Here is a 14,934-nt window from a genome sequence, read left to right as displayed (position 1 = left end):
GGTTATATCTTAGATGTACAAAAACCATTTGCCTAAATACATAATCAACTTATGTTCAAAACACAAGATAGGGATAGTAGAAACATACCTTAACATTTTAAAAATTATACATGCTAACCCCAAGAAAAACATCAAACTGAGATGAGATATATTGAAAACATTCCCTCTTAGAACTGGAATAAGACAGAGATGCCATCATTCATCACTTCTATCCAACATTGTCTTAGTAACTCTAGACTGAATAATTAGAAAGAAGAAAGATATTAAAGGAATATAATTTGGAAATTTTCCCTGTTTGATAAGTACATGATTCTAGATTTAGAAGATCCAAAAAAACTCCATCAGAAAACATCTAGAATTCATGAAGAAATTCAGAAAAATAACATGATATAAAATAAAAACCTATAAATCAATAATATTCCTAACAGATGAATAAACTGAAATAGAAATTAAAGAAACTATCACAGTCATAATAGCCTCAAAATATTTGGGAATATATCTAGCAAAAGATGTGAAAGAGAGTCACGGCGGGCGCCGGCGGAGCCGCGGCGTCGGACCCGCCTCCTGGAGGAGCTTAGCCCGGGCCAGGCCCGGCCCCAATCCCGCCCTGCGCCGCCTCGCCGCTGCCGCCGCCGCCGCCGCAGCCGCCGCCGCTGTGGGAGCGCTCCCCTGCCCACCCCGCCCCCGCGGCCGAGCCCGGGAGTCGAGTGGGAGTCAGCCGGCCGGCGCGGGCAGCGCCGGGACCCCGCAGGGGACACTGCAGCCGGAGCCCGGGAGGGGCCGCGCCGCCACCCTCTGAACTAGGATGTCCCGACATGAAGGTGTCAGCTGTGATGCATGTTTAAAAGAAAATTTTCGAGGTCGCAGATATAAGTGTTTAATTTGCTACGATTACGATCTTTGTGCATCTTGTTATGAAAGTGGTGCAACAACAACAAGGTATACAACTGACCACCCAATGCAGTGCATATTAACAAGGGTAGATTTTGATTTGTACTATGGTGGGGAAGCTTTCTCTGTAGAGCAGCCACAGTTTTTTACTTGTCCCTATTGTGGAAAAATGGGCTACACGGAGACATCTCTTCAAGAACATGTTACTTCTGAATATGCAGAAACATCAACAGAAGTGATTTGTCCAATATGTGCAGCGTTACCTGGAGGCGATCCTAATCATGTCACGGATGACTTTGCAGCTCATCTTACACTTGAACACAGAGCCCCTAGAGATTTAGATGAATGGAGTGGTGTTCGGCATGTACTTAGAATGTTTCACCCTGGCCGGGGATTAGGAGGTCCTCCTGCTCGTAGATGAAATATGCACTTTACTAGCAGTTCTACTGGTGGACTTTCTTCTTCTCAGAGTTCATATTCTCCAAGCAATAGGGAAGCCATGGATCCTATAGCTGAGCTTTTATCTCAGTTATCAGGAGTGAGACGTTCTGCAGGAGGACAGCTTAATTCTTCGGGCCCTTCCGCTTCTCAGTTACAACAACTGCAGATGCAGATGCAGCTAGAACGGCAGCATGCCCAGGCAGCACGGCAACAACTGGAGACTGCCCACAACGCAACCCGGCGTACTAACACAAGCAGTGCCACCACTACAATCACACAATCCACAGCAACAACCAATACAGCGAATACAGAAAGCAATCAGTAGACTCTCCAGAATTCCCAGTTTCTTTTAACAAGGTTGAATGATCCTAAAATGTCTGAAACAGAGCGTCAGTCCATGGAAAGCAAGCATGCAGACCGCAGCCTGTTTGTTCAAGAGATCCTTCTGTCCACTTTAGTGCGTGAAGAGAGCTCGTCCTCAGATGAGGATGAACGGGGGGGAGATGGCAGATTTTGGTGCTATGGGCTGTGTAGATATTATGCCTTTAGATGTTGCTTTAGAAAACCTAAATTTAAAAGAGAGTAATAAAGGAAATGAGCCTCCACCACCTGCACTTTGATGACATCCCAATTCGCAGACAATGTCCTCTGTGCTGTATTTGCCAATGAAAGTGGACAACAACTATCTTGGGTTTGTTTGGTGATTGTAATTTCAGGTCTGTCACTCTTGTTACATTGTGTACATTCAAAAGGAAGAGAGAAAATATATATGATAATCATTTCCACTTAACTAATTTTTACTTCTAGCAGGTAAATGTAGGTAGCAGTGCAGGGATGATCTCTGCTTCCTGTACCTTGACATGCAAAAGGCTCTCCTAATACTCCACATTCAAATGAAGAGGAAAATTGAAATCTCTAATGAAGCTGCTGTGTGTATTTATGAATATTAATGAATAAAAACTGCTTGGATGGTTTACCTTAACTACTGCATGAGGTTTTTTGCAGCGTGCATGAGTTTTAGTGACCTTGTTACTTAAAAAAATTAAATACAAGGAGTAAAACTTAAAAAACAAAGCCCAAAGCTTCCCAAACATTATTCAATGGTTACCAGACAAAGTAGCTCTTGAATAATGTCTGCCTGAATCACCTTTCTTTGTGTGCCTCCTACTCACAAAGCCAGCTCTGCAGTGGAATCTGGGGTCATATAACCAGGTGTGGCGCTCCGCCCTCTGACTGTCCTGTCACCCTGTTAGTCATCTTACCTGTATGGAGCCCAGCCTGTCTCTTTAACTCATCTGTAGAAGACACAACAGTAAAGCTACTGTCGGAATCTGCTGCAGGGGTGTTTGTGTGCCCTAAAAACAAATCCTGTTTGTTTGTTTAAAGTTTTTACTTTTTGTGGTGGTTTAAAATTTTTTGATTGTTAAATATGTTTTATATGTAGATGAATTTCATTTATTCACTGTTCAACAAAGTTAACCTGAATTATGTTGTCTGTTTTTGAAATTCTCACATTCTCAATCATTTTGTGTTATTTATGTATTTGCTTTGTAGTTTGCTTAGACAGATCAGTATCAGAGGAGCTTTGAGGATTTGCCTTCCCAGGTTTTGTCATGATATTACAACCAAATTCTTAATGCTAACTTTTAGCACCTTTTATTTATTGGGGTTTTTTTCCTGGCATAAAAAGTAAAGCCTTTTAATTGAATCATGCCACCTATATGCCTATATTATTAATCCTATGTGTAAAAAAATGTACAGCTTTTTTGGGTTTGTTTTGGATTCGGAGGGGCTGGGTTATTTTTTATTTTGTGTTTCAATTTTTGTGCATAGACTTTCACAATAGCTCCAAGGCAGGGACAGTGGGTTCGGGGGAAAGGGGGGCAGTTTTTGTAATGTAAATTTAGGACTTTTAAAAAAGATGCGCACAGCTTCTGATAAATTTATAACTAGACTTAACTTAATCATGTCTTGTTCCAGTTTCTTTCCTCTGAGCCCTTTTCTTGTTCTCCTCTCCTGTCTCCATCCTTGTCCTTTTCTATGTTTCTCTCTTTCTTCAACATGACAAGCATACAGACTTGAACACCCCTCCAGTGTTCTTCTGAGAACTGTGAAGTCCATGTTCATCCAAATGTACCAAAAAAGAAGTCACCCTCCATGTCTAAAAAACTGTTGCTTCTCTGAAACTTCAGACTCCAGTGGTTTCCAAATATAATCGTTTTGTTTTGTTTAGTTTCTGTAACAAAATGTTTTGAAGGAAAATTTTACACCAGGATTCTTAGTTATACTAAAAGTCAAGCCCAGTAGGGATTTTCTTTATTTTTTAATTGGTTGTTGAGAAGTTTAAAATCCAGTTTTCAAGCTGTGGTCTTTTCAAACACATCTTCGCACATAAGTCACACATTTCAATAAAGCATTTTCAAGACTGTTGACCACTTGAATTTCTTCGTGTTGTTGAATTAGCCTAATCTTTTCTCAAGAGATTTTATATCTCAAATCCAGTATTTTTCTCTTTTTAGCTAAACATGGAGATCCTGATTTTGTGTGAATGCATTACTTTGGATGTGATAAAGAAATTGCCAATTATGTGCTTTTCCCTTTTCTGCACAAATTCTGGGAAAATGTAAGATCCTCCATTTTCTAACATGGTTTAAGGGAACAACTGTAAGTCCATTCAGGGCAGTTTAATTTAGATGATCAATTTAACACTTAAGAAGACCTAGAGGTTCTTAAGATTCCATCTCATGTAGAATACTGTATATTAATTATTTTTATCAGATATTTTACAAATACCTCACCTCATCTTGTATGTAATCAATAATAATGTATTATTTTAGAGTAGAAAGACACATAATATCAATATAGAAATATATTTAAGCCCTTCAAGAAAAAAAAAAAGATGTGAAAGATTGCTACAAAGAAAACAATACAATAAAGAAAGAAATCTAAGAATTCCTTAGAAGAGAGAAAGATTACCCACCCACTCATTTCTTGGAAAGGCAAATTCACATTGGCAAATGGTCATAAAACAAAATGTGCTCTACAGATAAATTGAAATTCCAATTAATATTCTTATGACACTTTTACAGACTCAGAAAATACAGCCATGATATTCCTTTGAAAACTATAATGTTTATAATGGTTAAATCAATACTCAGCAAGAAAATGAAGCAGAAGGCACCCCAATACCAAACCTTAAATTGTAATACAGAGGTATTGTATCACAAACATATTGGTTCTGGAACAAATGCAAACAAATTGGTTCTGGAACTTCATGTCTATGAAGAACAATGGTACATAATAGAAGACGTGGAGACACACTCACAAAAATACAATTATCTCATATTAAACAGAGGCACCATAAATACATTGAAGAAAATATAGTTTCTTCAATAAGTGATACAGAAAAACTGGATATCCATCTGTAAGAAAATGAAATTAGACACCTATCTCTCAATCTGTGTAAAATTCAATTCTACATGATCAAGTACCTAAGTATCACAGAAAATACCCTGCCCCAACTAGAAAAAAATATACACCTAAATCTCTGTCATATCATTTTAGGAACTGATTTCCCCAACCAGACTCAAAAAATAAAATAAAATAAAATAAGGAATCAATAATTGGGATTGTATTAAACTCTACAAAGCTTCTTAACAGAAAGGAAACAATCAATAACATAAATTGAGATTTTATAGAATGGGAGAAAATCTGTGCCACCTGAACCTCAGATACACCATTACTCTCCAAGATATATAAAGATCTCAAAAAACTTAACATGTGCAAAACAAATAGCCAAAACACTAAATGGGCAAAGGATATGTACAGAACCATCACTGAAAAGGAAATGCAAATGGTCAAGAAATATATTTAAAAAGTACAACATTCTTAGCAATTTGAAGAAATGTATATTAAAACTACACAGATTTAATCCCGCTACAGTTACAGTGGCAAAAATAAAGAATACAAGTAACAATAAATGTTGATTAGGATATGGGGGAAAATGTACACACATACCATGCTGGGGAGACTACAAATTGGTACAATCGCTATGAAAAGTGTATAGATTCCCCAGAAAACTTAGGATAAAACCACCATTTGACCTGATTTTCCCACTCATTAACATATAACAAAAGGACTTAAAATCAGCACACTGTAGTGATGTGGCAAAGTTTATAGCAACTCATTTTACAATAGCTAAGCTATGAAACCAATTTAGATGTCCTTCAATAGATGAATGATTAAAGAAAATATATTAAATTTTACCAATGTATAATTGCTGAGCCATTAAAAAAATGAAGTTGTGACATTGTTTTAAGTAAATGGAAATATAGGTTACAAAGCTAAGGAAAATTAATCATTCCTCCATCAGCAAAGGGTGAATAATTTCTCTGCTATGTGGGTGCTGATTCACAATAGGTGGGAAGGGAGAGGTGTAGGTTCAGATTGTACAGGGGGTTGGGGCATTGAAATGGGAAGATAATCGAATGAGTGGCACATTAATATCCTATATTCATACATGAATACAGTACCATTATAATACCATGTAATGTACAGTCATAGAAATGGGAAATTATATTCCATTTGTGTATATGTCAAAGTACATTCTGCAGTCATGTGTTACTAAAAAAAAAACAAAAAAAGGAATAACATTAAAAAGCTCAAAAAGATCATAAGTGAGAAAAAAAGTGTGTGTGTGTGTGTGTGTATAGCAGTCCTTGAATCAATCAGTAGAAATTCAAACAGAACAAAAGAAAAAAAATAGGAAAGAGCAAAATAAAACAAGAGCAAATAAAGGAAAATTTTGGAGAAAAGTTGATAAAGTAAGAAATTAAGGAGTCCTTTTCACTATGGTGGACAGAACAATCAAAGAATAAATATGTTTTTTCTTTGTGCTCAAGTGATGTTCTTATTTCTTCTTGAGTGATGAACTAAGGCAGGGTGTTTGAGCAATGTTTTGTGGAGTCCTTTTTTTATATTGTGTTATTTGACAAATTGACACTTGGGGGTTAAGACTTCCAAACTTCTATTTTTGAGAGATTGTTGTGGGCAGGGCATGCTGAAAGCCCTGTGGTGCAGCAGCTGGCTAAGACCTGCAGGATTGACATTAAACAAGCATGCCAGGACAACTGGGCTATTGCTGGGCAGGTAAGCAGCAAGATGGGTGAGGTGGAGCAATAGATTTTTAGTTGGCCAAGCTGGCAGAGTTTAGTTTGGCAAGGCATTGAAGAGGTAAGCTGGTCAGTCTACATAGCAAAAGAGCTGGCTGGGTCATGTGGGCTAGTCTACATAGTGGGTGGCCAAGGAGCCTGGGCTAAAGATGCCTGGCAAAATGCTTATTTATGTCTGACAGGTTACCTGACTTGTCCAGATGGTTCAGTGCCCAGTAATGGGCCTTGAAGGCTGGTGGTGTAGCAGTATGCTTGTTCAGGTAGGCCTCGTGGAAGTGGATGCCTAGTAGTTTGGGCTGTGGGCTGGCAGTGGAACTGCAGTGTCACTAGGTGGGATAGTGGGTTTTTCAGGAGTTTGGAGTGCAAGAAGACTGGGAATTGTGAGTTCAGGAAGACCAAGTGGTTTGTAGAATGGTTCAGGACTGGGCATTTGCAAGGATATTTGTTCAGGCAAGTTGAAGGCCAATGCTCTCAATACCACTATTTCAGCTTTCTAAACTGCTCCAGCTGGCTATGTTCGATCCTATGAGCTGCAGGACATGCAAGGTAGAGAAGAATTGGGTTCTCTCTAATCTATCCAAGCTGTGTTCCCCCAGGAGAAATGCTCTCCATTTATGATTTTCCACAGGTTTTTTTTTTTTTTTTGACAATGTTAACTGTTTATCTCAGATAAGTTTATTCAGACATAGCACTGAACGAATGAATCTGGGTTCTCAGTTCACATATATGCCACTGAGCTGTATTCCAAAAATGGTTTCTGAAATGCTTCTCTGTGGAGAATTGATTACTGCAGTGTGATTTTTTAAACATATATTTCATTGAGTTGAATAATATGGCAGGTTTCTACTTCAGTCTCAGAATTTTTTACTCTAAACCTAGGGAAGAGGTAATATTTCAATCACTTGAATTCTAGATAATGGAGCTAGGAGAAATTCTGTCTCACTCTAACCAACCATCTTGTTATTTCTCCATTAAATTTTTAACATGGCAAATTAAGTCATTTTAGGACTTCCATTTGTTTCTTTTTCAGAATCTTTCTCTGTTGAAATAATCTTTCACTTTCTTTGTTTTATAATTTCACTCCTTACAGCTTCTTTTAACTAATGAAACATTTTAAATACAAGATTTCTATTTTTCATTCTGAAATGTTCTCCATTGTGGTATCAGGAGACTAATTTTCCTGAAGCTGTATAGATTGTCCAGAATGGTTTGCTCCCTTGCATTTTCAATTGCTTACATGTCTGATCAAACTTACTCATTCTTCATTTTAACAAGGGATTTTTTTGACTTATTTTCTTTTAAGGGCCCTGGTTTGAACAAATACCAAGATATTGATGCTTAAACTCAATATGTCATCCTTGCTGATACCAGTAACAGCAACAGCATGAGATTAGTCACTAAACTCTGTTTAATACAGTCAGTTATGTGTCAATCAATGTACTATTCAACCTTAATAGAAGTGAAAAATATGTTGATATTGTTCTCCAAACTTCCCATAATTAAGATACAAGCTTGAAGTAGAGTTCTGAAATAAATAGAAAAATTAGTCATTAAATATAGTCAATTTGATGTAATATTACATGAGAAAAAAATGGACTGGAAAGGTGGAGCAAAATGAATTAAGAAACAAAAGATAGCACACACAAATAAATAACACCCACCCAAGTATAAGGAATAAAATGAATATGGGTTATTTGCTGTAGAAGCTAATTTATTAAAAGGGAGAATATGCATTAATTGGAACAAGTACAAAATAGGAGTAGGAAAAAAGAGGGAGAATTATTACCATTAATGCTTTAAAATAATAGAAATAAAACATTCAAATGCATTGAAAGTGCCATGTTGGTTATTAGGGTAACAAATGAAAATTAAAATAAATATTATAAATGATCAAAGTTGATGTTAGAAGTCCTCCAAACTCTCTCAGTGAATCTTTGTAATTGATCAATGACATGGTGCATCAGTGAGTTTAAGTTCATTCCTTACTCTTTAAGCATAAAGCCTCATGATGATAATGTGCTGCTAATTTCTGAAATTTAACATAATCAATTTATTTATATCAAATCAATTAACCTTATTAAATATATTCATAACAACTAAGGTACTTTGGCTAACCAGCACCTGAACCTGATGTTTATTTGTTAAGACAAAACAACATTTTAGGATTTAGTTGAGATGTTCTGAAAATTAACTCTATAGTTTTGACAATCAAACCTATCAAATAATGAGGAATTGAGGAAAGACAACCTTAATAAATTTGTAAACTTAGGATTGATAATGAAAATGTAGCTCTTATGTCCATCCTCTCTAACACTTACCTAAAACTGTAAAGGCATATTTAGCAATTATCTCACTCCTATATCTATATTTTCAACTTTGAAATTGTCACCACATATTGTCCAGCATGTATGCACAGGTGTTTACCTCTTGCTTTGTCCTTAAGGCCATGTAGTGAAATATGGATCTCACTTGGTTTATCCAATCTACATGCACACATATGGAGTGGGAAGTTAGAGAAACTTTCCAGTGAAAGATAAACCACTGGGTAGATGAATGCTAATGTCACTGCATAAAACTCACTTGCTGATTGCAGAGCTGTTAAGGATAAAATAATTTTGCTTCTCACTTTGAGTTCAACTTACATCTCCTTAAGTCTATATCAATTTAGTGTGGCTTTTAATCTCAGGATAATCATCTTAAACCTACAGTCCAGATACTGAGCTTCACATCATTCAAGTTATTTATATACAATGTCAATGACAAACTTTATTTTGTAAAATATTTTCTTCCTCATTTCAAGGGGCAAAAAGAAGAAAATGAATATTAAACAAGTATCACAATATACTACTTACAATAATTATATCCTACTAAGGGGAAATGGTTAATCAAAGTGTGATACATAATTTGTATTTAAGTATATATGTGTTAAATATTAAATTTTTAAACTTGGATAACAATGTTTTGGTGGCCTTTATTGCAAGTTAGGCAATAACATAAATTAAAATTGTTGAAAGTGTACCCAATTCAATAGGCCTTTCTGGCTACTATGAGGTAAACCACATTCCTCTGTCACACTGTTCTAATATGTGATGCCAAATGAAGACCCAGGGAAAGGGAATCAGCTGACCATGTGATGAGTCAAAATTAATTTTCAATTCTTTCAGTTTTTTTACACTGGGATTGTATATATAAATGTATTGGAGAAAACTAGAAAATGGTTACATGGATATTATTTGGATTGATTTTTTTTAAATAATTGTGAAACTATTCTTTCAAAATGACATGAGTAAAAAGAGCTATTTGTATGAGATCAGTACTACAACAAGGAGAAAGTGAGATAATCAGAGTAGAAAGGAGTTAATATGAGATTGTGAACTTGACTATGTGCCCTGTGATTGAAAATTTTCTGATCAATTTCCCACACATATCTCATTTTGTCAACTATCTCATTAAGTTTACCCTGTGTTTATAGGAGATCTCTGTGCTGAGGAAATTTGTCCTCTTCTTGAAAGTACCTTGCCTCAATGTCCCTGCCTAGAGGTTTCAGTGTTATCTCCTGTTCCCTGAATTCCTGTTCTATGTGGGAAGGAAAATTGAAGTCAGCATGTGTTGGGCTAGCACCTTCTGCTGAGATTCAGATCCCACCTTTAAAGCTGCCTAACCCTGTCCATTCATAAGAATTTGCTTGCATACAGAGGATACAGAGGACACACACATTGTTGACGGGGAAATGTTTCCTGCTTCCTGAGTCCAGGCCGCAGTCATGACACATGAATCAGTAGTAACCTGTTAAAACTTCTTGAACAATGAGAAGTAAATACCAAAAATAACAGCAAGAAATACAAGTTAATACAAGGCAATATCTGGGATCTGGGACAACAAATACATTTTTGATTCATCAATAGTCTTATTCAGTCATTGTTACCACCGAGGTTAATAGTCTCACCATTATTTACTCATTTATAAAGGTAAATTTCACATTTAAATTTCTAAAGTAAAAGTAAAACATGGTATAATAATAGTTTTGTGATTGTATATTACTGGAATTGGATATTTTCATTTGGTATTTATAGAAGTATACAGAACTATGGAAGTTGATCCATAATTTAAAGATGATGTACAGTCATAAAATCATTGATTATTTTGAGCTCAATTTTTCTTCTAGGATATTGTGAAAAGAAAGGGTGTAGACCATAGTTGTTATTAAGAAACTGAGCCTTAAACATTCATATATTCAATGTGGAAATTTATCAGGAAATGAGAGATTGTGTAGGGAGTGCAGATGAATCTACACAGAAATAAGTTTGAGCATATTGACCATGAAAATACATGGATGTTTTGTTTTATTGAATGAGTGTGTCAGTCCAGCTCTTGAAATTTGTACTACTTTGAGCCTATTTGAAGCTGCAAGTACACTCACATCCTCCTCAGATCTTAACATATTTTCTGCTCATTCATTTTTCATATTGTTCACAAGTATTCATATGGAGCTCTTATAATAATAATTTCATCCCCTCAGTTTATATCATGTTCATACTTCATCTCATGTTCACTTTCTCCATAGTCAACTTCTCTGAGAAAGTCAATAAAAGAGATGTGATTTTTCCTTCGTGTTTATATACATTTTTCTATCCTTTTGCATACAGCAAGAGTCTCATATGTGGCACATTCCGTGAATATGCATGATTTCTGCATGCACACAAAATAAAATGATTCCAACTTCTAATATGTTTGAATATTTATTAATATTTTATTTGATTTTTACCCATGCAAGGCAGTAATGTAGTTTTATATATCATATGTAGTGTAACTTCTTCTAATTAGTATCCCATTGTTTTGACTGTACACCTTGTGAAGTTTCACTGATAGTTTATTCATATGTAAACAGAAAAATTAATTATTTAATGCCAAGATATATTTACTGTGTCAATTCATGTTATGCATGGTATTTGCATAATGTGCCATATGTAAGTGGAGCAGAGTGTAAGATATCTCCTTTTGAACTGCACATACTAATATATTTATCAAACTCTTTTGTACATGACTCATAATATGATTCAATTTTATGCACTGGTAAATGTATAGAAGTGACATTCAACAATGCAAGGCATGACCACACAAATATATGTACATTCCATCACATTTGATTTTCCTGATGACTTGATTACTATTCACTCAGTGATGCCTAAAAAGCTCTATATCAATAATGACAAATTTTTCTTCAATACCAGGCCATGAATTATGAATTACACAATGGAGGAAACATCATTCCACCTGCATATGGTCAATGAATTTTAACTTAGTTAAAATTAAGATTCTTTATAATAGTTACTATTTGTTTGGTTTTTCTTTTTCTTTTTTTCTGAGAGCCTAATAATCTGAACTTCTGTGTAATCAATTGAACAATTACAGTAAATATAAATGTGTCTTTCCCTACCTTTTTGTGTGTTTTTGATGTGTGTATCAAATGGATACACATGCATTTAAATAGATGTATGAGGTTTGCATGCCTCTGATGATTATTCAAATATTTGAAAGTGTATTAATTTTATGGAAGGTGAAGAAAGATGGAAATATAAATAAACTACATAAGCCAAAAACTTTCTTGGAAATAGCAGATATACTCAGAAACATTGTTGTGCATATCAGATTCTCCTCAGAAATATGAGCTATGATTTAGAATATTAGGGTTGACTCCTATCTGTCCACATGGGAAAAATATTCCATCTAGCACCACTGAACAATGCTTCTGTCTCACAAGAGTAATGAATGTATTGTTAATGTTCATGTTGACAGCCACTGTATATTCCCATAAAGAGCCAAATTTCTTCTCACTTTAGCCATCATGGAAAATCAGTGTCCTGTGTATTTCATATGTATCCTGTTTTCCTTTATATTGCAAGAGGAAGTCTACTATTTTCCATCTTACAAAATAATTAGTTTTACTCCTGTATGAATAAACTCCTTGTGATTTATATTCATACAGAACTCATGAGTATGTGATATACTGAGAAATAAGAGAAGAGACTGAATGCAGATGGATCTATGAAGAAATAATTGTAAATATATTACCTATAATATTATGGATGCAGTGCATTCTTTGGGTGTTTTAAGTTCACTTTTGAAGTTTTTAACACAATTAATCTGTTGCATATCTAAGTATATTCACAACTTTCTGGCAAATCAAGATATCTGCTTGCTCATGCTTTCATGTTGCTCACAGGTATTTGAATGTTTCTCTTGTGATACAGTGCCCACATCAGCCCACCATTTGTGAACACACCTAAATAATATTCTTTGGGGAAGTAATGGTGTCAGAACCCAAGAGTATTTGGCCACTGAGCTACATCTCCAGCTCTATTTTATTTTATTTAGAGACAGGATCTTACTGAGTTGCTTACTACCTCACTTTAGCTGAGAATGGCTTTGAACACAAGATCATACTCCTGCAGTCTCACAAGCTGCTGGGATTACAGGCATGCACCACTGTGCTCAGCAAGAAAGTTTTAGAGTTTGATCATGCCTAAAAAAATTAAATATAAAATATATAGTTCTTGTTAGGTATTCATGGTGTTTTTCTATCCCTACCAACAAACTAAGACTCTAATACATAAATTCTTAAATGAACATTCATTATTTTCATCTGCATGAATAATAAGCAGATTTCTACTTCTATTATAGAGCAATATTTATTATGTCAATGCATGCTATGGACAACTGTATCTGCACAATTTAATGGAGAAGAGGCTGTTAGTTATTTCAATTTAACCCTGGAAAAAAGTGAGTTACATTTAAAAAGCTTCCTTTCAGTTAGCTCTGATTGTGTGAAAAAGATGCATAAAAAAAAAGGCAAAATAACATTTGCCAATGCCAGGTATGACCATAAAATTTTTCACATTTTTTCACATTCTTTTCATTTCTTTCCTTTTTTTAAAATTTTCTTTCTACATTTCAACTTATTATACACAAATAAGATACAATTATCACTTCTCAGGTCTTATAGGAAGTAGAGTCACTTCATTTGCAATATTATATATATATATAAATATATTTTTCCTTACCTAAACTCCCTGCCACCACTCATTTTTTCTGTATAGTCCATCTTATCTCTATTCTTGCCCCTCTCCCAAACCTGAAATTTATCATCATTCACTCCTCAGAGAAATTATTTGGCTTTAGATTTTTTGGATTGACTAATCTCACTTAGCATGATATTCTCCAAATGCATCCATTTACCTTCAAATGCCATAATTTTATTCTTCTTTATGGCTAAATAATATTCCACTCTGTATATATACCTAAGTTTCTTTCCCCACACATCTACTGAAGGGTGTCTGGTTTGGTTGCACAATCTAGCTATAGTGAATGGAGCTGATATATAAAATGATGTCATTGTGTCACTGAAGTTTGCTGATTTTAAGTCCCTTGGGTATAGGCCAAAGAAGTGGCATAAGTAGAACAAATGGTGGTTCCATTCCAAGTTTCTGAGAAAACTCCATACTGTTATTCAGAGTGATTGCACCACTTTGCAACCCTGTCAACATTGTATTAGTGTACCCTTTTCCCCCCATCCTGGCCAACAGCTATTATTGCTCGTATTATTGATAATTGCCATTCTAATTGGGGTGAGATGAAATATTAGGACAGTTTTAATTTGCATTTTTCTTATTACTAGAGATGTTGAACATTTTTTCATATATCTGTTGATTGTAGATCTTCTGTGAAGTGTCTGCTTATTTCTTTAGTCCATTAATTAAATGGTTATTTGTATTCTTGGTGTAAGGTTTTTTGCTTTCTTTATAATTCTGGAGATTAGTGGTCTATCTCAAGTGTGTTTGATGAAGATTTTCTCCCACACTGTAGGCTCTGTTTTCACATTGTTGACTGTTTTCTATGCTGAGATATTGTTTTTTAGTTTGAATCTATCCCAATTATTGATTCTTGCTTTTATTTCTTTTGCTTTGAGAGATGTGTTAAAGAAGTCTGGTCCTAAGCTGACATGATGAAGATGGGGACTACATTTTCTACTATTAGATGCAGGGTCTCTGGTCTAATTCCTAAGACCTCGACCCATTTTGAGTTGAGTTTTGTGCAGGGTGAGATATACAGGTTTAATTTCATTTTGCTGCAGATTTCCAGTTTTCCCAAGCATCATTTGGTGAAGAAGTTATCTTTTCTCCATTGTATATTTTTGGCACATTTTTCTAGGAAAATCTATTTATGTGGGTTTGTCTCTGTGTCTTTTATTCTCTACCATTGGTCTATTTGTCTATTTTGGTGACAATACCATGCCATTTTTGTTACTATTGCTCTGTAGTTAAGTTAGAGATCTTGTATTGTTATACCCCTTACTTCAATATTCTTGCTAAGGATTGCTTTATCAATTTTGTGTCTCTTATTCTTTCAAATGAATTTCATGATTGCTTTCTCT

General features: G+C 35.1%; 1 pseudogene across 1 annotated transcript; it reads left to right on the top strand.

The window, feature by feature from the left end:
• The first annotated feature begins 626 nt into the window (after positions 1-626).
• LOC306652786 (E3 ubiquitin-protein ligase KCMF1-like) lies at positions 627-3,762 on the top strand (annotated as a pseudogene). The gene has a single exon. The product of its transcript is annotated as an E3 ubiquitin-protein ligase KCMF1-like (transcript).
• Positions 3,763-14,934: the final 11,172 nt, after the last annotated feature.

This window comes from Sciurus vulgaris (genome assembly GCF_902686455.1).
Source record: "Sciurus vulgaris genome assembly, contig: HiC_scaffold_583_arrow_ctg1, whole genome shotgun sequence".
In the NCBI taxonomy this organism is placed as follows: Eukaryota; Metazoa; Chordata; class Mammalia; order Rodentia; family Sciuridae; genus Sciurus; species Sciurus vulgaris.
This window is presented reverse-complemented; position numbering and strand designations above follow the sequence as displayed.